The following is a 26,965-nucleotide window of genomic DNA, read 5'->3' on the forward strand; positions in this document are numbered from 1 at the left end:
TCAAAACAACTTGAAGTTGAAGAGCAGTGATGCCACCAAAAAATCCTAAAAGTTTTGACAAATACAGCTGAGGTAATCTATTCCTGAGGTAGAAAAACCTTAGTATTTCAAAAATTCAAAGTTTTGTTAGCAGTCAATTTATAATTATGAACATATCAATGATAATTCAAGTCAACACAGAAGTGCTGACTGCTGGGCTCGTGATACCCTCGGGGAATTAAAACTCACCCAGCAGTAGCATCTACACAGTGGTTGTAAATAAACTCATCATAGATACCAGAGTTGAAACTTTATATTTCCGCCAGACGCGCGTTTCGTCCGACTGTCATCCTTATTGCTACTTGCGAAGAGGAAGTGTACGAAAATAATTATAAAATCAAGATAATATGAGACGTGAATACTTGTTTATCTTCGAAAAATAACATTTTCTTCAAGCAAATGACATATCTACTGATTTATTTCTGTCATTAAATAATAAGCAAATAAGAATAGGAAATTGATCTCTTCGTTGGTCAATAAACGAAATAATCACGATGGCTACTTTGTGGTCGAATGATGACAGGTTTACACTTGGCGACCTCTTTTCTGTATAAAAATATTTCCCAATGTTATTTTGGTAATAGTGGGAAAGCTGGAACACTGAAGAGCTACGTTGTATTGGTCACGCGGGAAAAGGGAGATAGACGCCATTTTACAAAAATGGCGCCTCCATCGTACCGGAAAAATTGCTTAAAAATTTATTCTAGATACTTAAAATGCAGTTTAAGAACTTATTATTGTAATAATATAATTCTTAAAGACAAGTCTGAATTTCGAGCTGATTCTCCAGCTTTCTATTGTTATTCAAATATTGTTAATTCTATTACAATAATATTTGTTTCAGGGTAACAAAGTTTTGGACTGGTCATTCATCACTAGAAATTTTTGAAAATTTAGAGATTGCAAAGAAATATGATATTGCTGAAATGGAAATCAACCAAACAGGTTGTGTCTATGTTATTGTTGAAAACCAATATCAAAACTTTCCAAAAATTCAGTTGGGAATAGATTCATGCAATAATACTAAGGACGGTTTTATTTGCTTGAAACCCACACGTAAGTTAACTGTATACATGTATGACGTTTTTGTTCGATTTTCTGGATGTATACAATTGTGTATTTACTTTATTTTTACGCACCACATATATGCAGTATTTTTCTCCATTAAATAGAAGAATATGAAGTATTTGAAAATATTAAGGGTTTTCAAAAATATTCTAAATACTAAACCATACAAAAAGGTCATTGATGCAAACCTTTTTTTTTTTTAAAATATATGCCAAAAGCTCGGGGACGTAGATTGTACAAGCAGATAAATATGCATGTAATATAAATTCGTAGAAACAAGACACTTATTAGTACAGTAGTAATGTGTTCATCTAAAAATGCAAAAGCACATAATTGAACACGAACTTATACCAGCACACGAGATGAAACAGTTTATTTCGTTCACAACATATATCGGTAACCTCATCAATTTGTTTTCTTCATGTAGTGGTTTATATTGATGCCGATCTTTTTTAACATTTATTTTTATCAATCTTTTTCCGTAGAAAATTGTGTTGATGTCAAACCTTTGATAGTCTGATTTGACGGCTGTGTGTTTTTGTAATGTGTCCGTTTTTATTCTATAGCTAGTCACCACTTCAGTTTGATCATGTAGATCTATTGTATAGTCATTTAATAAAATTTTCTATTCGCAAAAGTATGAATTATTCTAAATTCTAAATGATAATGATGTTCTTGTCCCAGGCGTATTGGTTATATTTTACAAATTCAAATGTGACGCCATTTTGAGCCTTACAATGTGTTTTAGCTAACACGGCTGTGAATTTTTGTAATGTGTCTGTTTTTATTCTATAGCTAGTCACCACTTCAGTTTAATCATGTAGATCTACTATATAGTCATTTTATAAAATTTACTGTTCACAAAAGTATGAATTATTCTAAATTCTAAATAATAATAATGTTCTTGTCCCATGCGTATTGGTTACATTTTGTTTTGGGACTTTTGGTTCTCAATGCTTTTCAACTTTGTACTTGTTTTGGCTTCCAAACTTAGCGTCACTGGTTGGTCTTGTGTGGACGTGGAGGACGTCTGGCGTGTTACATTTTTAGCCTGGTACATTTGTTGGCTATTATTCATTTGTTATTCTGTCCTATATTTTCTCTCATTTATTTGTATTGTAGTCCTGTCATTTAATATTGTCATTTTAATGTTATAATTAACATTGCCATTAAAGCGGGATGTTTGGCATGCCACAAAACCAGGTTCAACCCACCATTTTTATTTTGAATTGCCCTGTACCAAGTCAGTGAAATGGCCATTGTTATATTATAGTTCATTTGTGTGTGTGTTACATTTTAATGTTGTGTTTCTGTTGTGTCGTAGTTCTCTTATATTTGATGCGTTTCCCTCAGTTTTAGTTTGTAACCCCGATTTGTTTTTTCTCTATCGTTTTATGAATTTCGAACAGCGGTGTACTACTGTTGCCTTTATTTGATACTTTTTTATTTTCCCTAGAACTTGAACTTCCAACTCACAAGTCGAAAACAAACTGTCAACGTCATGCCAAAAACGAAACATAAAAAAACCCCGACCAAATTCAAACAATAGTATACAAAACACAACGTAGAAACTATAGACTGAGCAACACGTACCCAACCAAAAACTCAAGTGCTTTCGGTGTGTCAACATGACAATTATACAATGATACCAAGATTAAACTGTGCATTTCAATTGAGAAAAGGAAGGCACTAAAAGCATTCATCATTTGTAATGTAAAGAAATGCCGGAATTCTTTAATCAATGCAAAACATGGTTTGTCAGTGGAATAAAAAGAATGCTTTGAATATTTTGAATATTTTTTTGCAGAATATATGTATTTCGATAGGTCACCAAACTTTATTTACACCAGCAATTATTTAAAGTACGATGGTCAGCCATATACTATTTCGGAGTGTGAGGATGAGTGTGAGGAAATGATGAAGAACGGTTATGCATGTATCGGCTTCAATTACAATAAAGCAAATTCGAGCTGCCAATTTAAGGAAACGATGTTCGGAGGCAGTTATACTATCCGATTTGACTCCGATTGGATTTCTGTTGATTTTACCCACCATCATGGTATGATATAACCATTAGTTGAATGTACAACTTGCACACTGTTAAATATAGTAAAATTGAGGAACTGCTTAAATCCACGTAATTTAGATTCATTTACATTGCCACGTGTCACAATTTTACACTAATTATAATTTAAGGAAAATTTCTTCAGGATTATCTGATAATTTTTAACTTTGGACTTATCTTTCCTGCTGAATAATCATGCAGAATGGTCATATTCTTTATAGGTGTTACATATTACAACTTGTATGTTCTATAGGCTGTAGCAACAACTACTTTATCTTCTTAAACTTTTAAACATTACCAAACGAGATTCATTTGATATGAACAATACGAAAGGAGCAACTAATAGAACAGGAAATGCTTTCTTTTCAGGATCACATGAGTTAACCTCCTTTTGATATTCATGTTGCCCAATAACTTTTGAATAGTGTTTAGTATGTTTATCTCTTCGTCAATAAAACACCCATTTTCGGACGGTTCCGTTATTAAAAATTAGTCACGTAACTTATTTGACACATGATTGTCTTAATTTTTTTCCTTTTTCTGAATTTGTGCTCTCCTCTCTTTTATATCTAGGTATAATACTCCGTAGCAATCCGTTATACACCTCACCGTTACTGTCAATACATGCATCAAAATAAAAACAACTTTTTTTGGAACTGAAAAATGTAATCCTTGTCTATTTTGTAGACTAAAGCTGACCTTAAAGTCATCAATTAAAAATTGTTTCATTCTTCATAACAAGTTAAGAAAATAGAAATGATTGTGGATAGCATAATATTTTCAAATGTAAATACATATGTAGAAAAATATATATGCAGAAAACGTTCAAGAAAATTTCTAGAAAATATTTGTTGTGGACATGTACTGAAGGCTCTAAATGCAAGAATTATATTCAAAATATATTGCAAACGACTGCATATAATCTATCCTTTCTTATCTTTCAATGCAAATACAGTTTTGCTTACAGATGGGCTAGTCATTGTTACATATCATATGTAAAACATTTTAATGAAAAGTGTCCATTTTCGATATGTCAGGAGGACACGAAGTCTCACTTTCATATTCCAAATCTATGAAACTTCAGGGAAAAGGTTCCAAGGCATTGTATGCCACGTTCTAATCAATCAAACGTCTAGAACGTGTGCAAGTAGTCATGCTAACTATTATTGATACACGGGTCATTACAGATAAGTTGAATTCTCGAAACTTTTTGTATGGTCATAAACGGAATGCTGGTATCACTGTCACTTAAGCGATCTTCAGTAGACTTTTGCGATAAATCTAGATCATAAAGTAGAAGTCCTACAAACATGCCAAAACTAGGGGTTTCTGATAATTTTTTCTTAATGACATTTGATCGATTATACGTTCCTATCTAACTTTATTGAAATTGAAAGATCTTTATAGGTGTATCCATCGCCCTGTGTCATTCAAACGAAATAAGACAGAAAATCAACAACATAACAAACATAAAGATCTTCGAGATTGACTAGTTTCTATACGGTATGCCCTATGTCCATAAAATGTGTATGAATAAATCTGAACCAGATGATCACAGATCTTATGTCTACACCAAATTTTTCAAATGATGAATCATTATGATATATCAAAAATCAACAATGAGGCTCACGACCAAGAACAGGGACTCAAACACGTGATCTGTTAAACTTGTCTGAACCCAATCTTCTTTCAACAACAATAACAGGAGTAATCAAGAGTTGTCTACATATTGTACAATAGCGTCTGTCCAGTTCTTTACATATTATATTTATTAATGTATATCTTTTAATCTATTTAAGAACTAACTGTCAAATAATTTAATTGTAGCTATTGCTGGTAATTATACACCTAAGCAAATTGCAGTCAGTACATCTTCAGGTGGGTCATCTTTAAATGAAGTTACACAATGTATTTTGATATGTTATGTGTCTTATTCCTTTCATTTTTATAAACAAACCAACCTGTCAATCATTTATTTATAAAACAAACAGAACACTCAGACGGTGATCATTGTCACACGTGAAAGCCACAATGAACTAATGACTTTAATTTAATGTACAATTATTCAAGTGATACGGGATCTAAATGAGCATAGAATGAATTGCGATGTTGTAGAAATAGATGGCAGAAGATACCAAAGGAACATGCGAAAATCATAACAAAAATCTAAAAGAGTAACAAGTGTTCAATAATGGCAGATGCTCAATAACCATTGTCATATCCATTTTTTTTCCATTTCAGTAACTAATAATGAAGGAGTAACAGCATTAAGTTATTTATATGATAGGAATAATCAGGCCACATTACCTTCAGAGAAAACAATTATTAGAGGTTCGGAAAACACAAGTGATTATCCTGCTGCAACGAATAACATTAATACAGATACTTCATTTTTAGGTGAGAGATGTTTTTTTAACTAGCATAACTATTTACTATGAACCTTCTTGCATGCAATGCTGCATTTTATTTTAAAGTTAACATCGCATGTTTACACGATTTCAAGGAATTTTAGTATTTCATCCTCACTTTAAATGAAAACCAAACAAAAGTATTCGATGGGTCAAGCAATTAAAAAGGACAAATAAACAATATATAGAAATAAAAATCAAAAGCTAACTGCAAATATTTAAAAGAGTAACAAGTGTTCAATAATGGCAGATGCACAATAACCATTGTCCTATCCAATTTTTTTCCATTTCAGTAACTATTAATGAGGGAGTAACAGCATTAAGTTATTTATATGATAGGAATGATCAAGCCACATTACCTTCAGAGAAGACAATTATTAGAGGTTCGGAAAACACAAGTGATTATCCTACTGCAACGAATAACATAAATACAGATACTTCATTTCTAGGTGAGAGATGTTTTTTTAACTAGCATAACTATTTACTATGAACCTTCTTGCATGCAATACAGCATTTTATTGCATAGCAATATAATATTTCCCACAGAAAGTAACCAAAAGTTAGCGTGCAATAAATTCTAATATTGCACTAGTGCAATAAATCTTCAAAAATTTATGACGTCATCAACAACAAAATCTTAGTTTAAACCAATTTTTACTTTCAAATCTTATATTACTATACAATAAAAGGGTTATTGCATGAATATTGGGGAATATTGTCCCTCGTAGAACATATATTGCACTCGCAAGCTCGTGCAATATAAAATTCTACTTGGGACAATATTCCCCAATATTCATGCAATAACCCTATATTATTTTGAAGTTAACATCACATGTATACACGATTTCAAGGAATTTTAGTATTTCATCCTTACTTTAAATGAAAACCAAACAAAAGTATTCGATGGGTCAATCAATTAAAAAGGACAATTAAACAACATATAGAAATAAAAAAAAAGGTAACTGCAAACATTTTTTTGTCTTAAGTATCTATAATACGAATAGCACAGGGAATACTAAAATAATAATGAAATAATCCATTTTTTCAGAGTATCAAGCACTATTTTGTCAATATATATTGTTAAGCTTCGCTTGTGTGTACACAAACTATGCCAGTTTCGAGCCTCCTCGTGGGGTTTTTGATTATGTGATTACTTGGCCGTTATATGGTGAATATTTGATTACCAGACAAAATATTTCATGATTATCTGATAATATGGGACTGTTTTTTTTATTATTTGATTATCTTGTTAAAAAAAACAATTTATGATCATGTGATTCTATTTACAAAAAAGTTGTGATTATGTGATTCTATTTACAAAAAAGTTGTGATTATGTGATTATATTTGCATTACTGGGAAACCCCCATGAGGGGCCTCTCAGTCGTAGTTGCATGCTTTTGTTAGCTTTTTAAGTTAGCAGCTTCTTTATAAAAATAAGGAGATGTGGTATAATTGCCAATTAGACAACTATCCACCATAGTTCAAATGGAGTGGATGTAATCAATCATAGGCAATTGTTCGGCCTTAAACAATGAGAAAACCCCATTATGTATAGTTGGCTATATAAGGAACATATTTGATGAAATGGAATCAAAAGAGAAATGGGAATAATTGAATGGTTAATACAAGATTTTCATGCTTTGAATCCAAAGAGGAATTTTGCCTCCAGTGCAAGTATGGGTCATTTATTTGTTTAAACTAGAATTATCGCCTTTTCCAACATCAATAAGTCAAAACCAATTGACATATACACTCTTTTTTCTATCAAAAGACAACCATCATGACAACAATCGTGATTTGACAGTTATTACTATGTAAAAGAAAGCTAGGGCAGAATACCATCATTATAATTAAAGCACGATCGCGAACCTGACTGTCTCAAAGTTGACATCTCACTGTATACCAGAGGAAATACTGCGAGTTGTTTATATTAATAGAATGCATATCGGGGGCTTGTTTTAATACATGAATTTCATTTGAATCAACACATGTAGAGCCCCGCTGTGAATTGAATTCTTACCTACATAAAAAGACAAAATAGTATATACACTTCGATAAATCTTACACATAATGAATGTTGAGCTATATAGAAATCTTGTGATGCCTTAAATACCGTTTAAAATAGCTGGCAATTAACGAACGAAAATATTAAAGATAGTTTCAATTTGTTTTTAGTTTTCCAAAATTTTGTAGCTTCTGAATAGTATAAAAAAAGTATTATGTCCAATGAGACATTTACCAACCAGAATATCAGTTGTAGACTTATGTGGAAGCCAATCATGAGTATTTACTTCTTCTTCTCTTCTACTGGTATCTGGCATAGAATTCGTGTAGATAAATATTTAAAAGTCCATATGACTGTTTTTTCCAGTTGTTCTGTTAGTATATATGGTCGAGCGTTTGGTGTTGTCTGTTTTAACTCATCTTTAAAGAAGCGAGCATCTTATAAATAACTGATTTATTGTGATCATAATGGCTTAAATAATGAATATTGTCATTGCTTTTAAAGGTAATACTTCTATAATCCTTAAAATGATTATTTACAAAAGACACCAAAGATCAAATTGAGATGATCTAAAGTTAATGTCAAATTCTTGGTCTTGTTTTTTCATGTGCTTTCAATTTTTGTTTATTATTAACATGTGACTATACCTATTCAAATATTAGAGGACACAAATGAAAATTATTATCACTTTATAGTTTTGATTATTGATTTTATATCATTATATAAGTTAACTTACTATAATGATCAAGCTTTTCATGCTTTTAGCATGGTTAGTTGCATTTTTGAAAAGTTTTATTAAAAAACAGACTAAAGTTAATATACATTAAATTATTTATTAATGTGCAAACTAGATTTTGGAAGCAAACAATTTAGGAAAAAAAAAATAGATGTTTTTTTAATTGATAAATTCTGTTATAACTCATGTCTACTAACATTACATAAGAAGTTAAACACACAAAACAATATTCATTTTCATATCCTGCCTATAAAGTATGGTTTTAATAGTTTATAGTATCGAATTCATAACAGTGTGGCTATGGACATTGATTGGCGCACTTTAATATCCCATTGACTGGGACAGATTAGGTGAACGTTCGTCTATAACGCCCATTGCTCACGACGTCCTTAATATAAACATTTAAACCGTGGGGTCACCAAAGGTTCTCAACGCCTATATAAAATAATTCGAAATACTAATCAGGAATTTGTGTTTTGATTTATATTGATTAATTAAACGTCCTTTACTTGTGTTTTTGTTATGTTTCGACAATCAATTTTCATAATAAGATATCGCAAAGCCATGTTCTTTCAGAAAAAAGAATGACTTACTGAATGCATGTATTGATTGATTATCTTTTTCGGATTTAACAATTGCGATTGTCGAGTTATGTAATCTTTTAACTTTTATCTGGTCTAATTTTATTTTAGAACGAATGCATAATCCACTTTCAAAAGTTGTGCAAATACGAAACATAAAGACAAAATATACTTCTGCCCTGTCGTTTTCGTACTTGAAAGTTATTGGATAGTAAGAAAGCTATTTGGATTAAACCTTGTGAAATTTGCATGCATTTACGTTATTGTATTGGCAAAATGTATCATTTGGTGTATATAGGAAACTTAAACCGTTCTGCTATACTGCTACTATACTTGTATAAAACACTTGGCAACAGAAACGCATTCATCTTATCTATATAAAAAAATCGACCCAATTTACATAGAAATGGACGTCTTCGTGCATTTGTGATTGCAAATAAAATATGTTCCGGACCTTATGAGTATTTGGACCATACGTGTATGGTTGGACCATATTAGTATACCCTTATGGTCATGATATATGCGTATGGTCCAAATACTCATATGGTCCGGAACACATACATGATATTCTGTGCATTGTCGGTCGTCTATTATTTTTTTTCTTTTGTTGATGGATTTGACGTCTTTCTGTAAGTGATTATTTGTTCATGACTTAAAACTTACTTGCAAATAATTTAAAAACAAGACTTGATTTATAAAAATGTCCAAACAAACCATGATTTTTTTTTAAACATACATCACATCCATTGCAAAAGGCTAAAATTCGCCAGGTCTTTAATTTCAACTAAGTGAGTTGACTAAATTAATGTTGCGGACCATTTTCCAATTTCCATGCGGTATCCCTATTTTTTTCTCGCTCATCTTTTATGTTTGTTTTTTTTTCTTCATCCCAAGACCTCTTGGAGCTTTCATTCTATAAAGTGTGTATTTTGCTAATGGTCGAAGGCCATACGGGGACCTATAGCTTGATAACGCCTGTTGGTCCCTGGAAAGAATGTGTCTGATTGCCTATCACACTTCATATTCTTATTTTAACATGCAGTTATATCTATGATAAGAATGAAAATTGAATTGTCATTGAGACAAAAACCCAACCAAAGAGCAAAAAAAAAAAAGAAAAAAAAAAAGCCCAAGGCAACATGTAGATCTTTCGTATCAAGGGAATTGCTATAAATTGCTATAAATTAATAGTATTAGGCCATACTCAAGTTATAAAATAGATCTTGTCGTCAACTTTTGCAACCAGCTTCTATGTTTCTATAATGCACTGTTCATCCTTTTTGGGCTTCGACTTTTCCATTGGACAGACAATTTTGTTTTCGACTGTTTTAAAAAGATGCATTTTTTTACAAAATCATACAAGTAAGGAGTCTCTGGCCTTTGGTAGTGTTGTATGTTAATTAATGTTTGTTTATTTATTTGTTTAGGAAATAAGTATGACGTACATTTTCACTGAACTAGGACACTTTTTATAATAGTTTTTCGATATCGCTCGGGCAAAAATAATCACGAATATAATGCCTACCCATGTTAAAACTACAATAAAGTATAGTTTGCATCAATTATTTCTTGAACCTACCATTTTTTTTGTCTATGTTGGATTTGTGTGGCATTGAAAAAAACGGGTATAAACTACACAGTGCAGCTTCCAACAACAATACAAGATTTATTGATTTTCAAAATGCGACCAAAATTAAAAATTTGCTCGCAGCGGAAAAAATTCAACAGTTTGATTTTAATTGAAATAAAATAATTGTTATGATTTACACACCGTTACTTTTTCCAATATAAATATTCGAACTATTTTGTTTGTTGTTTCCTTTATAAATTTACATCATTTTTAAAAAGACCACGCGTCTTCGATATTTAGAAGACTATAAAAGTGATGTTCATTATCTTTCTTCTGCTGTAAGTTTAATTTAGTTATTTTGTGTAATAATTGCCATCTCGTATGTTTTAAATTTGAATAAAGAAGATTCAGGTTGTCTTATACGTCAATGATACACACAAAAAAAAAACCGATAACAAATAAAATAAGGTGCAAAATTCATTCTCCATGAAAAGAATACATCACATGGATGTAATTTTTGTAAGAAAAATACCAATTTCGTGAGAAGTTGTGTGTTGGACTTGAAGAGCCAAGGCAAACTGACAAATATCTGAATGAACGAATCGATTTATGGTATATAAAAAAAACAAAGCCCACATGGTTAACATTGAATAAATAGAAGGCCACTCTTAAATGATCACAACGTAGAAGTTTTTGTTCTCTTAATCAATAAGATATTTTCTGAAATAACGCGGGTCCCTATTAACTTAAAATTTTTTTTGTTTTTTTTTTTACCATGAATAAACTTTTTTTTATTATTATTGATTGATATCAGCTCTGGATATTAATATTCTTAAAAGTGAAACTGTTGTAAGTGATGGTATAACAATTATTTAAAATAAATTCCTTAAATGATATGTGAAAAGAAAGTTTCATTTTATGTATCAAAATGTGTAACAAATGATTATTTAAATCCCAACTTGAAGGCCTCCGATAGACTGAGTGAGCATAAAATCATCGCCCACGACAAACAGTTAAAGGTAAAATGTTCAGTACAATTACTAATAAACGTTTTACTGTCGACCACACTGTTATGAATTTCGTTCTACTATATCTCATATGTTTTTAAAAAGAAATGGAAAGAACAGAATCCTATCATATATAAAGAACAATTATTACAATCACATGAAATGAAATTTTAATTTTGTTTGCTGGTCAGTAAAGGTCATCTTAAAATCTAAATATACAATGTCACATGGTACAAATTGACAAAAAAATAAAAGCACATGTGGTGTTTTTGTTTTGGTTGGAAGGCCGTTACTCTATTTAAATTATGAGTAGTTCGTATATATCATATATCAACATACATTGAGGAAAAAAATATTAGTTTGAAAAAATGAATTTTTATGCCCCACCTACAATAGTATGGGGACATTATGTTTTCTGGTCTGTGGGTCCGTTCGTCCGTCTGTCCCGCTTCAGGTTAAAGTTTTTGGTCAAGGTAGTTTTTGATGAAGTTGAAGTCCAATCAACTTGAAACTTAGTACACATGTTCCCTATGTTATGATCTTTCTAATTTGAATGCCAAATTAGAGTTTTACCCAAATTTCACGGTCCAATAAACATAAAAAATGATAGTGCGAGTGGGACATCCATGGACTATGGACACATTCTTGTTTAGAACTTTTTCTGCAAATATATAGAAGTCAAATGTATAATATACTCTTTAAAATTCTTGGATTGTTAATTTATACTTTCGCTGACATATTTGTTGCTAGGGAAAACGTTTACTGTTGGAGCATGCGTAGTCGCTGCCGTAGCTGGTGTAGTTGTGTTGGGAGCAACCGTTATAGGAATCATGAAGATAAAACAGAAAGGGGTAAGAATAAGACAAATTTCAAGTTTGGATAATTTAGTCAACTCTATGATTATCTTTCTTGTCAACGCGTCACGATCACTCTAAAATTGACAGTACATAAAATTGAGAATGGAAGTGGGGAATGTGCCAAAGAGACAACAACCCGACCATAGAAAAAAACAACAACAGAAGGTCACCAACAGGTCTTCAATGTAGCGAAAAATTCCCGCACCCGGAGGCGTCCTTCAGCTGGCCCCTAAACAAATATATACTAGTTCAGTGATAATGAACGCCATACTAATTTCCAAATTGTACACAAGAAACTAAAATTAAAATAATACAAGACAAACAAAGGCCAGAGGCTCCTGACTTGGGACAGGCGCAAAAAACGCATAACTTTTTTCAAATGAATTAATTGCATTTCAGTTTTATTTTCATTTTGTTTGTGTGTTTGGTATTAGAGCATTGGGCTCAGGTTTGAAATGAATTGGCAAATGGTTACTAAAAAGTAAAATCACAAAAATACTGAACTCAGAGGAAAATCTAATTGGAAAGTCTATAATCACATGGCAAAATCAAATGAGATAACACATAAAAAACGAATGGACAACAATTGTCATATTCCTGACTTGGTACAGACATTTTCAAATTTATAAAATGGTGAATCATCAAATTCCGTTATATTTACAATGATGCGTTAACCTAAAGGAAAATCTAATAGAAAAGTCCATAATCACATGACAAAATTAAATGAGAAAACACATAAAAAACGAATGGACAACAACTGTCATATTCCTGACTTGGTACAGACATTTTCAAATTTATAAAATGGTGAATCATCAAATTCCGTTATATATACAATGATGCGTTAACTAAAAGGACATAGTAAATAAAATAGTCAAAATATGGGTACAGCAGTCATCATTGTGTTACAATTTTAAAAGGAACAATTTAACAAAACACAAAAACAGGACGTCAGGAAATTTTATACGTCACATATATTTGTCGTTCAATGTATAAACAAACAATTTTAAAATTTCACATGATGTTAGCATAAAGGGTTAAAAAATCAAAAGTATGTAAGAATTATATTCAGAAAAAGACCTAGATTTAAAATAGTCCAAAAGTTACATAGAATTTATAAGAATCCATAAATAGTTCATTCTACTACGCGATTGAATAATTTTGACGTTTGTGGTTCAACGTATTTTCTAATTCATAATAGAAATATATCATAATTAAGAATAAAATGCTATTTTTTGTAAATTTATTGGGGTGTAAAAGCGGTGACCGAAGTACATTTTGTATGCGGAAGCGCTTCATACTAAAACTGTGCACACGGTCAACGCTTTTACAACCCTATAAAGTTACAAAAAGGCATTCAATACTTATAATTACATTTTTACCTATCGGATTATGAAAACACGCCTTTTGTCAAGTTTTTATTTCATTTACCTGTGCACTTTATTGTGGGACCTCGTGTCATCATGAATGAAAAGTTGCATTGTGTAATGCAATTGATTAAGGAATATCACGAGATTGCTAGTTAGCCAATCAGAATAACGTATTATAATGAAACATACATCTAATGTAATTATTGACATATAATAGAACAATATCATACTGACGGGATCTTTGAAAGTACAGAGTCACGTTATAAGAACCAAAGAACACACAAAAAGTCGCATATACAAAACAAACCTGCAAAAAATGAAAGATAATACAAACACATTGACGAGATGTTTAAGAACGAGTAACGTTAAATGGATATCACATAAAACATTCTGCGTACTGATGTTGTTTATCATCTTAACAACGTGTTATATTAACAATAGAACAAAGACAAATGAAAGAACAATATAACACGTTGTTTAGATGATAAACAACATCAGTACGCAAAATCTTTACATTCAGACCATCATGTATTATTTGTGAAGTTGATACGGAATATTTACCAACCAGGTCTTGGTACCTTCCGATGATTTTTTTAAAATCAGTACTAGTTTATTCTTATTTCATATTAGTTTCATTAACCAATGATACTGCCGATGAGCTAATTCATATGCATTTATTGGAAGTTCATGTGTGAAAGTTGCATCTGATTTGGCCACAAAACGTGCAAATTTGCATTTGATGAACATCATTCAAAATCGTAATTCTTAAGATCTAAGACTCTCATATATTAGACGATATAATATAGTCCATCTTTTTAAGTTTTAACGACACATCTTTGAAATTCATTTCGACAGAAGTGAAAGGAAACTAAAAAAGAGGAAAGACAAATTTTGAACCTTTTCTTTGACAAATAATCTTCATTTTTAAAGCGTCAAAATCGCTTATGCACCAGATGCTCGTTTCTCCTATTGAAGAATATGTAAACATCGAACATTACTTTATTTTCTAAGAGATATTTCTTGAAAACTTACCATAGAAATTACCCACATAAATAATATGTTCAATTTAAGAGACAAAAGTATCAACGTTTATATCTTTTTAATTAAATCTGTAGTTATGAGTATACTTACGTAATTTGTTTCTGGTTCTAGAGAAATTCGAGTATAATATGCAGTTCGCATAATGTTGAAGATAGTTTGTCAAATGGTAAGCACGAAGTTAGCGGACTAACAAGTCTGAACAACTTTCTGAATAAGCCTCCAGGAAACTACCAGGTTGGAAGACTACGCAACAAACCACACAACAATCAGCATTAACGAAAATAAAATGAATTCTTTAAAAATGCACCCTTGTGTTTTGAATAGGTCTTCTGTGGATTAAGATCTACATTTTGTCTACGATACAATGATTGATGAAGAAACATTTTTGTGAAGTGTGTTTCTGTAAATAAGGTTAGAGGTATTGTTATCTAAAACCAATTTAAGTCTTAACAGATTTGAAATGTGATATGGTTCAAGTCAGAAAAAAGCAAATTAGAATGAAAATGTAGTGTTCACTAGAATTTGAGATTAAAATGTATATATGACTTTCGTCTTCTGTCTTATATCAGGCATATCGTTGGCTTCAAAAGATGACAATTTCACAAAGCTATACAAGTACATCGCAAATGTTTCCATCGCAGTCAGCGTATGGAGTTAATGAACAGGTTTATCATAGATGAATTTTATTTCGAATGTCTTTCCTTCTATTGTGATATATTTTTTAATTAAGTCAAGTGCCAACACAAATAACTCAGGTTATGTTTATGTTATTGACTCTTGCAATTCAGGAATGCAATGTATTTGGCACATTATAGCATTGTTATTTATGGTCATTAATAGCTTTACGCAGATTTATATATTTGTATTTTAATTCATATTTTCGGTGTTTATGGTTCAAATCAAATAAGACCGTAAAAGCGAAGTTATCTTTGTTTTGCCGTTATTCATTATGGCGTCTAATGTAAGTCTTTTTTTTAAACCTCATGGTAAATAAAACTGGGCATGTGAAAATGCAAAACATGTTGAACCAAAATAAGTGTCAAGCTGTATGGTTACATAAATAGTTATCAAAGGTACCAGGATTATAATTTAGTACGTCAGACGCGCGTTTCGTCTACATAAGACTCATCAGTGACGCTCATATCAAAATATTTGTAAAGCCAAACAAGTACAAAGTTGAAGAGCATCGAGGATAAAAAATTCCAAAAAGTTATAAAACAACAATCCTAATGATTTGTTTTGGCTAGATATAATAAATATAACGAGAGGTTCATTTAGTAGTGAATGCCTTTTTCAATGAGTCTCCAAATTATATTTCTATAGGTACATAATTACTAAACAATCTACAAACACTTCGACGGATTGGTCTGTTAGTTTTTTTGTTGTTGTTGTTTTTTATCTTCCTTTCTGCTTTATGCAATAGATACAATTATTTATTCATAATCTAACTTACATATTTTATGATCATTATTATTTGTTGTGATTCATTGATTATGATTCAATTATTCAATTTTTTGTTTTTATCTGCTACAACATTTGTATATGTACTCTTATTTACTTATGCTATTCATTTAGGGTTGAAAATATTTGTTTTTTATATTTGTTCTAAGATGGTTTGCAGTTTGGTCTTTTAATGTTAGCTTTTTATTTGGTAGCTATGTGTGGCTTTTAAACAAGCATCGATTATCGAAGGGTATTATTGACAAATATAAAATAATATATTGTATAATGTATGATACAATGTATATGTTACAGTAAATAGGTGAAATTAGGAATTACATGTAAATACTAAAATTTAGGAATTACAGCTAATTCCCGATGCACTTAGTTAATACAAGTAATTCCTTAAACGGCCCAGTTATTACCAGTAATTACTAAATTTAAAATGAATTTTTACACCTATTTACTGACTGCTAAAACAACCATAACTTTTGATCACCTGACCATAATACAACATTGTTTTAGCTGTGTAATACTAACTAGAAGATCAGTTAGTACTCTTAAAATTTTGAATGGTTGATATGTATGAAAAATATCTTGAATAAATATGGACTTTCAAATATTTGGTTAAATCAGAGTAACTTTAGTTTTAATCCAAAATGGTTTAAGTTGAGCATTATACAGATAATGTTTTACCAACTTCAGCAGACATGGAAATCAGAAATGGAAAATTCTCCCAAAGCAATATGTCTTAACTTTTTAAAGAAGTCTTTGAATTTGAAGAATATTTAGACTTATTACCTTATAAAGATATATAACACGCGTAAACATGTCCATCCCTCTAAATCTATGCATTAAGCCAAAACATTATTTATTTTCGTTCACAGTTGTCTGGTGTGTTACCTCATTAAACAAACAATGTCCCCTTGTCGAACATGACAACTTTACGACGTCACAATATATCAGAACCGTCAGTGCTTCCTGTGCCTCTGAAAATTCAATTAATCATATGTCCTCTGTATTTAATATTTGTTTAAACAGCAACATACGCTTTAGTCAACAATTTTTATTACTAGTATAAATTGAGAACTTGAGCACCCAAGGTTTTTGTTCTGATTCAGTCTATTTTTTTAGACTGTTGTTTGTCTTCACGTTTGGACTTTTCAATGTATGGATAGTTTAACTTCGAATTTTTAAATGTCAATTTTGTTCTGTCTCTTGTTTTTGATGGCTTGTCATACAAGCTTAGAACGAAAGCTCGACCTGTTGATGCATTTGACACGATACCTTTTGGATTTTAATAATAAATCCTGCTTTCTGCATTTAATATTCATAACGTTTGTGTTTTTCTCGAAATGAAGTGGGCTACATTTAAAAAGAAATACATTTATTGGAAATAAAAACATCTTTGTCTGCAAGTGCAGATAATCTTTGACGATTAAGTTATATCTACTGTATAGTAATTTTATCTAGGGATTAGTCATATGGGATCTAGGGAGTAATTCACAATATAAGTGTAAAAACTTTATCTCCCGCTTGAGGTCAAAGTCTGCATGATCAGTGATTGCTTTGTTAGTTATTGAGAGGGGCAATAAACAGCAGATAAATGCATGATCTTGGACATGCAGTCAATCAGCTTATTTCTCTCAAAGAAGAAACAGCGTTTATTTGTAGCTTGGGATTTTTTTTATTTTTAGCTCACCTGGCCCAAAGGGCCAAGTGAGCTTTTCTCATCACTTGGCGTCCGGCGTCCGTCGTCGTCCGTCGTCGTCCGTCGTCGTCCTGCGTTAACTTTTACAAAAATCTTCTCCTCTGAAACTACTGGGCCAAATTTAACCAAACTTGGCCACAATCATCATTGGGGTATCTAGTTTAAAAAATGTGTCCGGTGACCCGGCCAACCAACCAAGATGGCCGCCATGGCTAAAAATAGAACATAGGGGTAAAATGCAGTTCTTGGCTTATAACTCAAAAACCAAAGCATTAAGAGCAAATCTGACATGAATAAAATTGTTCATCAGGTCAAGATCTGTCTGCCCTGAAATTTTCAGATGAATCGGACATTCCGTTCTTGGGTTACTGCCCCTGAAATGGTAATTTTAAGGAAATTTTGCTGTTTTTGGTTATTATCTTGAATATTATTATAGATAGAGATAAACTGTAAACAGCAATAATGTTCAGCAAAGTAAGATCTACAAATACGACAACATGACCAAAATGGTCAGTTGACCACTTTAGGAGTTATTGCCCTTTATAGTCAATTTTTAACCATTTTTCGTAAATCTTAGTAATCTTTTAGAAAAATCTTCTCCTCTGAAACTACTGTGCCAAATTTAACCAAACTTAGCCATAATCATCATTGGGTATCTAGTTAAAAAAATGTGTCCGGTAACTCGGCCAACAAACCAAGATGGCTACCTTGGCTAAAAATAGAACATGGGGGTAAAATGCAGTTTTTGGCTTATAACTCAAAAACCAAAGCATTAAGAGCAAATCTGAGAGGAAGTAAAATTGTTGATCAGGTCACGATCTATCTGCCCTGAAATTTTCAGATGAATCGGATAATCGGTTGTTAGGTTGCTGCCCCTGAATTGGTAATTTTGAGAAAATTTTGCTGTTTTTTTGTTATTATCTTGAATATTATTATAGATAGAGATAAACTGTAATAATGTACAGCAAAGTAAGAACTAAAAATAAGTCAGTCTGACCTAAATAATCAATTGACCCCCTAAGGAGTTATTGCCCTTCATAGTCAATTTTTAACAATTTTCTTAAAATTTGAAGATTTTCAATAACATTTTCCACAGAAAGTACTGTTATAGATAGAGATAATTGTAAGCAGCAAGAATGTTTAGTAAAGTAAGATCTACAAACACATCACCATCACCAAAACACAATTTTGTCATGAATCCATCTGTGTCCATTGTTTAATATTCACATGGACCAAGGTGAGCGACACAGGCTCTTTAGAGCCTCTAGTTTTTTTTATCTTTTTGCTTAATTCAAACCATATTGTACCCAATTTTAATAATCAGTTGTAATTATAAGTTTCATTTTTTACATTTATTATTTCATCTTGAAATACTGGTTAAGATTATTTTCATAATATTTATAGTAGTGTTTAGCTATTTGCTACTGTAATATATTATGTGATATAGATACAATGGATAAGCGTTGATTCTTGAAAAAGAAACCATGAGCCCGGAGGGCGAATGGTTTGTTTTTCATGAATCAACTCTTATCCATTGTATCTATCACTTAAACTATTGTGATAATGTCTTTTGAAAATTAACGCCTATTCATAATTAGAATGTATTGTAAGTGAGTTTAATTTACCATGATATTGTGTAAAACGATTCATTACAATAAATTAGATATCACAATTAAATATTTAAAAAAATACTAATATATTATAACACAACACGTCTGCCCTTAAAGATCTTCATATCATCAGGCATCCGAATGTTATCTGTTATTACAAAAAAAGACATATTCGAACTTATTTCTATTTGAATTGATCTTAATGGAAATAGAGAATGTGTCAAAGGGACAACAACCCGACAAAAACATTATGTATAGTGCATATTATACTAAGGATTTTTTATCCCAGGAATAGATTACCTTAGCCGTATTTGGCACAACGTTTTGGAATTTTGGGTCCTCAATGTTCTTTAACTTCGTACTTGTTTGGTTTTATAAATATTTTGATATGAGCGTCACTGATGAGTCTTATGTAGACGAAACGTGCGTCTGGCGTACTAAATATAATCCTGGTACCTTTGATAACTAATTATAAGTATGTTTCCTAAATTTATAGCAATAAGCCTAATTCAAGACATATCACGATTTTCTAGCATGGAATTTGCGAATTAAAATTTGTAAAATTATGTAGTTAAACAGATGAAATCATATAATATTAATTTATAAAACAAAAATGGACCAATATTATGCAATCCATTTTTGTTTTCTTTGAAACATGTGGAATAGCCAACCATTATCCGATAATAAACGACCAAAATCGCTTTATTACACAAAATATCTACAATAACATTCAAAACAAGAAAAAAAACTGGAAATCTAGACTATAGGAACAACAAAGAGAAGTCAGGGATTCGAACCTAAACAGACAAGTCCTTAGCTTTAACTCATTTATCTTAACTACGAAACCTCGTGGCTACCAACTCATACTATAGGATTACCTATTATGTATATTTTAAGGTACAAGCCATGTGTGTCCGTTGTACCGATGTATATCATATATTCATTTATTTATATAATATAGACTTTTAAATCTTAACCGATTGGTAGCCCAGAGGTTTCGTCGATATGTTAATGTCAGTAACAAGTTACAAAACTTATGGACGGGTTCGATTCCCAGTGAAGGCATTTAGAAATTACAAAAATTAAAGGTAAGTTTTTAAAAATAATTCCATTAGTGAACAGAAATCAGGAATTAGTCAAACTTAACGATATTAGGCACACAAAGGAAACAAAAGAATATAATCTGGTGAGTCCATTTCAGCGACGGATTTAGGAAGCGTTGATTCTGTCTCGGTTATTGTATATTGCCCCAAGCTCTTATTTTCATAGTATATACCTTTCTATACAATATCCAATTTAGCACATATTTACAACTTGAGTAATCCTGTAATTAGTCTATTGATATGTTTTGGCTGACTGGATGTAGCTTATTTACGTAGTTTTGTAAATCTACTCACTATAATAAAATTATCATTGTAAAAATGGGATTTCAAAAGGCCCTTGACTTTAGAATGTAAAGAAGGTAGCTGCTGGTGTAAGTATGTTTATTAATATGAACGAAGCGTTGTTTTACTATACATGTACTTATTTACATGGTAAGATGACAAAATGAATTGACCAAGAGCAGACAATTCTTAAATTGCAGTGAAAGCTTGAAATTCTTGAAAACATTTTTTTTAATTTCACATAAAACCTAAAACTAGCTTTTGAATGAGTACAAACAGTTGGACCCCCCTCCCACATCTAGGTAGTCTAGTAGATAGTTTATATGCATGAAATATTTGTCACTGGACATTAGGCAAACAATTATCGACCAATTTATGACTAAATATATCAAATTGCTTTATTAATAATTTCCCTTCAAAAGATTCATGGTTGACTCTTTTTGTGTACAAAGTAATTGCATGGAAGATAAAGGATTAAAATTTTAGATTGAGTTGTACTTTAATCAAGGTATAAAGCACCATTATTATTACTCTTTATTTAAATGAAAGAAACTTTTTTCATTGTCAAAACAAAATTTAGATCAAAAGATTGATTAGTAGGATGTTAAAAATCTGTTTGAAAACTAATTACAAACTATTTAGTTAAATTTGGAACACATCATTTATTTCAAAGTAGCAATTTTTGTTCTAATATCTTGATTACAATACAATGAAATCTTACCCTTGTGGTCATTCATGCGTAGTTACTTAGTACACGGGAAAAGTATGTACTATGAAAATTAGAAGACAAATTCAAGCAATTTGATTGGACGAGAAGTTGTAGGTATGTGCTAAAGAAAAAGAATCCACGGTAAATTAATAGGCTGACGTCACCACAATGGTTTAAACATTGGATAGGGCATTTTCTAAACCCCTTTTTAATGTGTTTGTCACTTATTTGCTACTATTATTATTATTAATATGTCATTCTCAATTAATGATAAATTTTTGATTAATGAAATTTTGCTCAAATTAATTGAGTTGTACATCAACAGCAAACTTAGCTAAGCTTCCATAGAGGTTTGTCGGAGACAATCTTGAAAAATCGTGGCAGTAAAAAAATGAATTTATTGAAAGTCGGTAAATTTACTCATCATAGATACCTGGAATGATTTTTGTGCCAGAAGCGCGTTCTGTTGTCAAACGACTTACAGTAACGCTCGATTAAAAAATGTTGAAAAGGCTAAATGAGGTATGCCTTGCCGAACGTTTCACCAAATGCAGCGAAAGTCATCTCTTACTGTGGTAGGAATTCCGTAGTTTTTCGAATAATTCAAAGGTTAAATGTGTGAACAATCAATTTATAATTCGGGGCATTTCAACCTCTTGAGAATTATTTATTAGGGGATCTTGTTTTAAAACAAACTTATGATGTTCAGTAGCTGTCGTTTGTTGGTGTGGTTCATACGTGTTTATCGTTTCTCGTTTTTTATATAGATGAGACCGTTTTATTTTACACTAGTAACTTGTGGGCCCTCAAGTTATAGCTTGCAGTTCGGTGTGAGACTAAGCCCCGTGTAGAAGACCGTACTTTGACCTATGATGGTTTACTTTTATAAACTGTGACTTAGATGGAGAGTTGTCTCATTGTCACTAATACCACATCTTCTTATATCAATTCAATTGCATTTTGTGTTTCTACTTGTCATGGGGAAACGGCTTCTCCCCGTAATAATCCGTGCCTGGTCTATATTCTGATAAAGCGTTAAATTCAATTTATTATTATTCAATTTATTGTCTTTTAAAATCATTTCTTTGATAAATTTTATTCATATTCATCAAATTCTACTGATAGTGATGAGTGTTTATCGAAAAATAGTATGTTATTGAAATGAAATCTGTTTGAACAATTTTTCTTATGTTATAGTTTGTGTATTTTGTCTATTTTAATGTTGAATGTTGGAGTATGTCTATTAAGGTGGTACCCAACATTTTCACCAAAATAAATTTGGCTCGTTAAATTTCATAAAACTTTGACAAAGTATTTACTTTGTTTCTTTGACAAAAATATAAAAATTTCAAAAAAATTGAACCAACCATTTTATCAGGAATATTACACTGGTTATATAGGACTTTGACAAACACTAATTTTGATCATTGAGAAGTTTAATATTCCCTTAACAATACAACGTCATACCTGCCAAGTTTTCAAAATGCCCATGGGGGTTTTGCGTGCAAGATGGCTGCCATACTCCTAAAAAACCTTCAAGGGGGCCTTCAAATTCAGTGTCATGTTGTTTTTTGGCTTCTTCATACTTTTATATGCCTCAATTCATTGTAAAATTAATTGTTTTGTTAAAATTGTGGACACAATTGGTCTTTAAAAATTTCGATTTGGGAGCCTCCATGGGGGAAATCCCCAACAAATAGTGACAGTTGGCAGGTATGCAACGTAATTAAAACGTTTCGCTGATTTTACAGAGTTATCTCCCTGTAGTGTTAGGTACCACCTTAAAATCAGCTGTCGTTTTTCTCTTTGTTGTTTTTACTTGACAAAAATAAAACCAAATCTTCATCACATTCAAAGAGTTGTTTTGTAACATTTAGATTATAACCTTATATTCAGGGTCATTCAGAATTCTAAATAAAACCAATATATTCCTTTTCTTCTAATCGTATCCTCCAACTTGCTCATATAAAAAGGAAAATCACAAAAATACTGAACTCAGAAAAGAATCCAAGTGGAAAGTCCATAATCACATGAAAAAACACATAAAAAACGAATGGACAAGAACTGTCATATTCCTGACTTGGTACAGGCATTTTCAAAGGTAAAGGCTTCTTCAGAAGAATTCGAAAACAAAAGATAGTTCCCTATGGGGTAATTCTTGTTAAAAACGGCAACGCCATCTTATCAAATAATGATATGTGTTGTCTTTGTTGATCTCATCTATTTATCTGAACCTGGACTAAAGGAAACACACAGAATTGTTTGATTCATAAATTGACATACATATATAATACTAAAATAACGAGGTCCAATTTTCCAGCCGTCATGGGGTAAAAGCGATAAATCAAGGAATTCAACTTTATATATGAGACACTATCTGAAAAATTTTTGGCAATTAGAAAAAAACAAAAAAATGTCTTTAGACCAGGTATTTTAATAGCACAAATCGGAGAACACACATTGAGGATATAGGAACTGTTGTCTGTAATTCAAACAATTGTTTAATGTGGAAACAATGGCAATTTTAAAAATGATACAAAAAAATCAAGTTCTTTCCTGTCACCAAAGTGAATCAATTTTAAAAAGTTTTTAATGGGAAAAAAGAATAAGTTTAAGACACTTTTTGTGGTTTACCTGTATAACCTGCAAAAGTTTATCAAATGCCAATTATTGATTTTAGCATTTGCAATACGAAAGGTGTAGAAATATGCTTAAATATAGTCAGATATGTCGGTAACATGAAAGAATCTTGAGTAACAAGACAACGGTAACAGGACAGAGTTGGTAACAGAAAGGATGTTTTTCTCCAAAAAATGCTTTATTTTTATAGTTTAAGAAAAAAACATCATTTCCGATTGGTCACAATTGGAAGATAACAGCAAACAATGGAATTTATCCTTTGAAACTGTATTTGCAAGATGAAAAATCTGCCTAGGTAATAATTTTTTTTTTAAAATAAATTCCTATCTGTTACTATCTACTATACTAGAATTGCACAATGTTCTCTGCTGTTATCAATAGCAAACAACCTATTTTTTTCAGTCAATATACTGTATATTATTTTGAAATTTATTTGATATGGTGATGATAACTTATATGAAATGAAATGGTTGGCATATAGTAGATTAACTTTTTGATTCACCAGTGTATTTGTCTTGAACATCCTTACTGATTATGGTTATGCTGTTACTTTTTATCAGGTAACATGACAGAACGTAACAGAAAGGAATTACGCAGTATTGTTTGTTCATTTACTCGAATTGTGTAGAAGTTTACTTCCATCTACATTTCAATTTGATAAGATACTATAAAGACACATGTACTGTTATAGTGTTGACAATGAAATATTCTTAAAAGGTGCACAAAAAGGCTGTAACAGGAAAGACCAACAAAATTATTTTTCTCCAAATTCTGATCTTTTGGTAGTTCAGATTTTTCAAACCGGCTGCTATTCACCTAAACATGTGGAGTCATACATTCAGGAAATGATGCTCTTCACATTGCATCAAAAGAAATAAAATTTTGGTCTTTCAAACGTGTCCACAGGTGGAAAAAACTAAGCGGTAACAGGAAAGAAATTACCCCTGGGGACAACATTTAAAATACCCTTAAAATGCAACATTTTCTTACATGATTTAGTTATAACAAAACCAGACCAGTAATGGAGAAGTGTTTTATATAATCTATCAGATTTGTGAAAATCGGAAGGCTGTTTACCTAATTTAGATATTCTTTGCAATATTAAAAAGAAAAGTGGGACATGGAAATTAGACTTTTCAGATATTGTCTCATATAGCTAATATAGGACAATGCTGTTGATAAAAAATTACACCAATACTGACCCTTTTGTTTTCCACATAATTAATATTGCCAACAAGCATTAGCCTTTCAAAAAGGGCTAGTCGACTCTTAGCTGATGAAAATGGAAAGTGCTCTCGCTTTGTAGATTAATTCATTTACTAGAATAGCCACGTGCATCAATCAACAAATTTTACCACACACGTGAGGTCACACGTTATGAAGTAGATATATCGTTTAACGTTGTTGTTTACGAAACTCCAGAAAATTCGACTATTTATAGATAAAAGTTACCTGTGTACCAATATCATGAATATGCATGATTAATGACCAGGCAAAATCTAATTGCTAAAATAGAGAGAACAAATCCGATACTCTACGGGATTGAAGGACATTTACTAGGTTTGGATTGTCCTAACCAATCAATAAACTTTGATTATTCACGTCTCGTAATATTTTCCAATCAGGTAGCAAGAAAAATTCACGCACTGACTGTCCATCTTTCAATTCTTAATATCGGCTCCTAGGCCTAGGAGCCAATAATAAGTAACAAGTTCCGGGTCGAATCCGATACCGATACCAATAGTATATTTACCTGTTACCTATTACCTTTTCTGAACGTTCCGCATTTGACAGGCGCACCACCAAACGGTGTATTTAGGATTTTGCTATATACACTGGTCATAATCACAGGGTTGAAACTACTAAATTCAATCATTGTCACATTGTTCCCTATTGTAGTATTTTAATAAGTATGACTTTCTAAGATGACAATAGGAATACTAAAAATCTGGACTTGAAATAAGGCGTATAGGTACAGTTTTCAATTTTTTAGCCGGCATGACGTAAAACAGCGAATCAAAGAAATCAACTTTATTTATAACTAATATAGAACAATGATGTTGATTAAAAAAAACTCCGTACCAGGCCTTTTGTTTTCCAAATAAATAATATTACCAATAATTGATAGATTCCAGGATGACGGATTCAAACAGAAAGATTTTGAAAGCAGAGAAAACTGTGCATCTTATAATCGGCATGACTTTATCAGATGACAATACCAATACTTAAATAAGGCACACGCATAGTTATATACTTTAATTCAGTCACGGACCCGCAATATCACGGGTGTGTTCTAGTAAGTATATAAACCGACAGATATGTTGGTTGAGAACAATAAAAACAAAATACAGCAAAACGAGACCTTCAATTTTTCAATTTTAACCATATCAATGAAAATTCATGTCAGCACAAAAAGTGCTGACTACTGAGCTTGTGATACCCTCGGGGAAATAAATGTCCACCAGCAGTGGAATCGACTCAGTGGTTGTAAATAAACTCATCGTAGATACCAGGACCAATTTAGTATATACGTCAGACTCGCGTTTTGTCTACAAAAGACTCATCAGTGACGCTCGAATCCAAAAAAGTTAAAAAGACCAAATAAAGAACGAAGTTCAAGAGCATTGAGGACCAATATTTCTAAAAGTTTTTCCAAATAGAAAATATAAAATAGAAGTCGTTGTAAATGCATTGGTTAAATTTATTTGGTTAAGTTTGCTATTTT

The 26,965-nt window shown here is 31.4% G+C and overlaps 1 long non-coding RNA gene across 1 annotated transcript; it reads left to right on the forward strand.

Moving 5' to 3' along the window:
• The first annotated feature begins 5,895 nt into the window (after positions 1 to 5,895).
• Positions 5,896 to 15,235, forward strand: LOC143062314 (uncharacterized). The gene is made up of 3 exons (XR_012974680.1): positions 5,896 to 6,029; positions 12,231 to 12,331; positions 14,857 to 15,235. It is a non-coding gene; the product is annotated as an uncharacterized LOC143062314 (long non-coding RNA).
• The last annotated feature ends 11,730 nt before the right edge of the window (positions 15,236 to 26,965 follow it).

The sequence above is a fragment of the Mytilus galloprovincialis genome, chromosome 2 (assembly GCF_965363235.1).
Source record: "Mytilus galloprovincialis chromosome 2, xbMytGall1.hap1.1, whole genome shotgun sequence".
Taxonomy (NCBI): domain Eukaryota; kingdom Metazoa; phylum Mollusca; class Bivalvia; order Mytilida; family Mytilidae; genus Mytilus; species Mytilus galloprovincialis.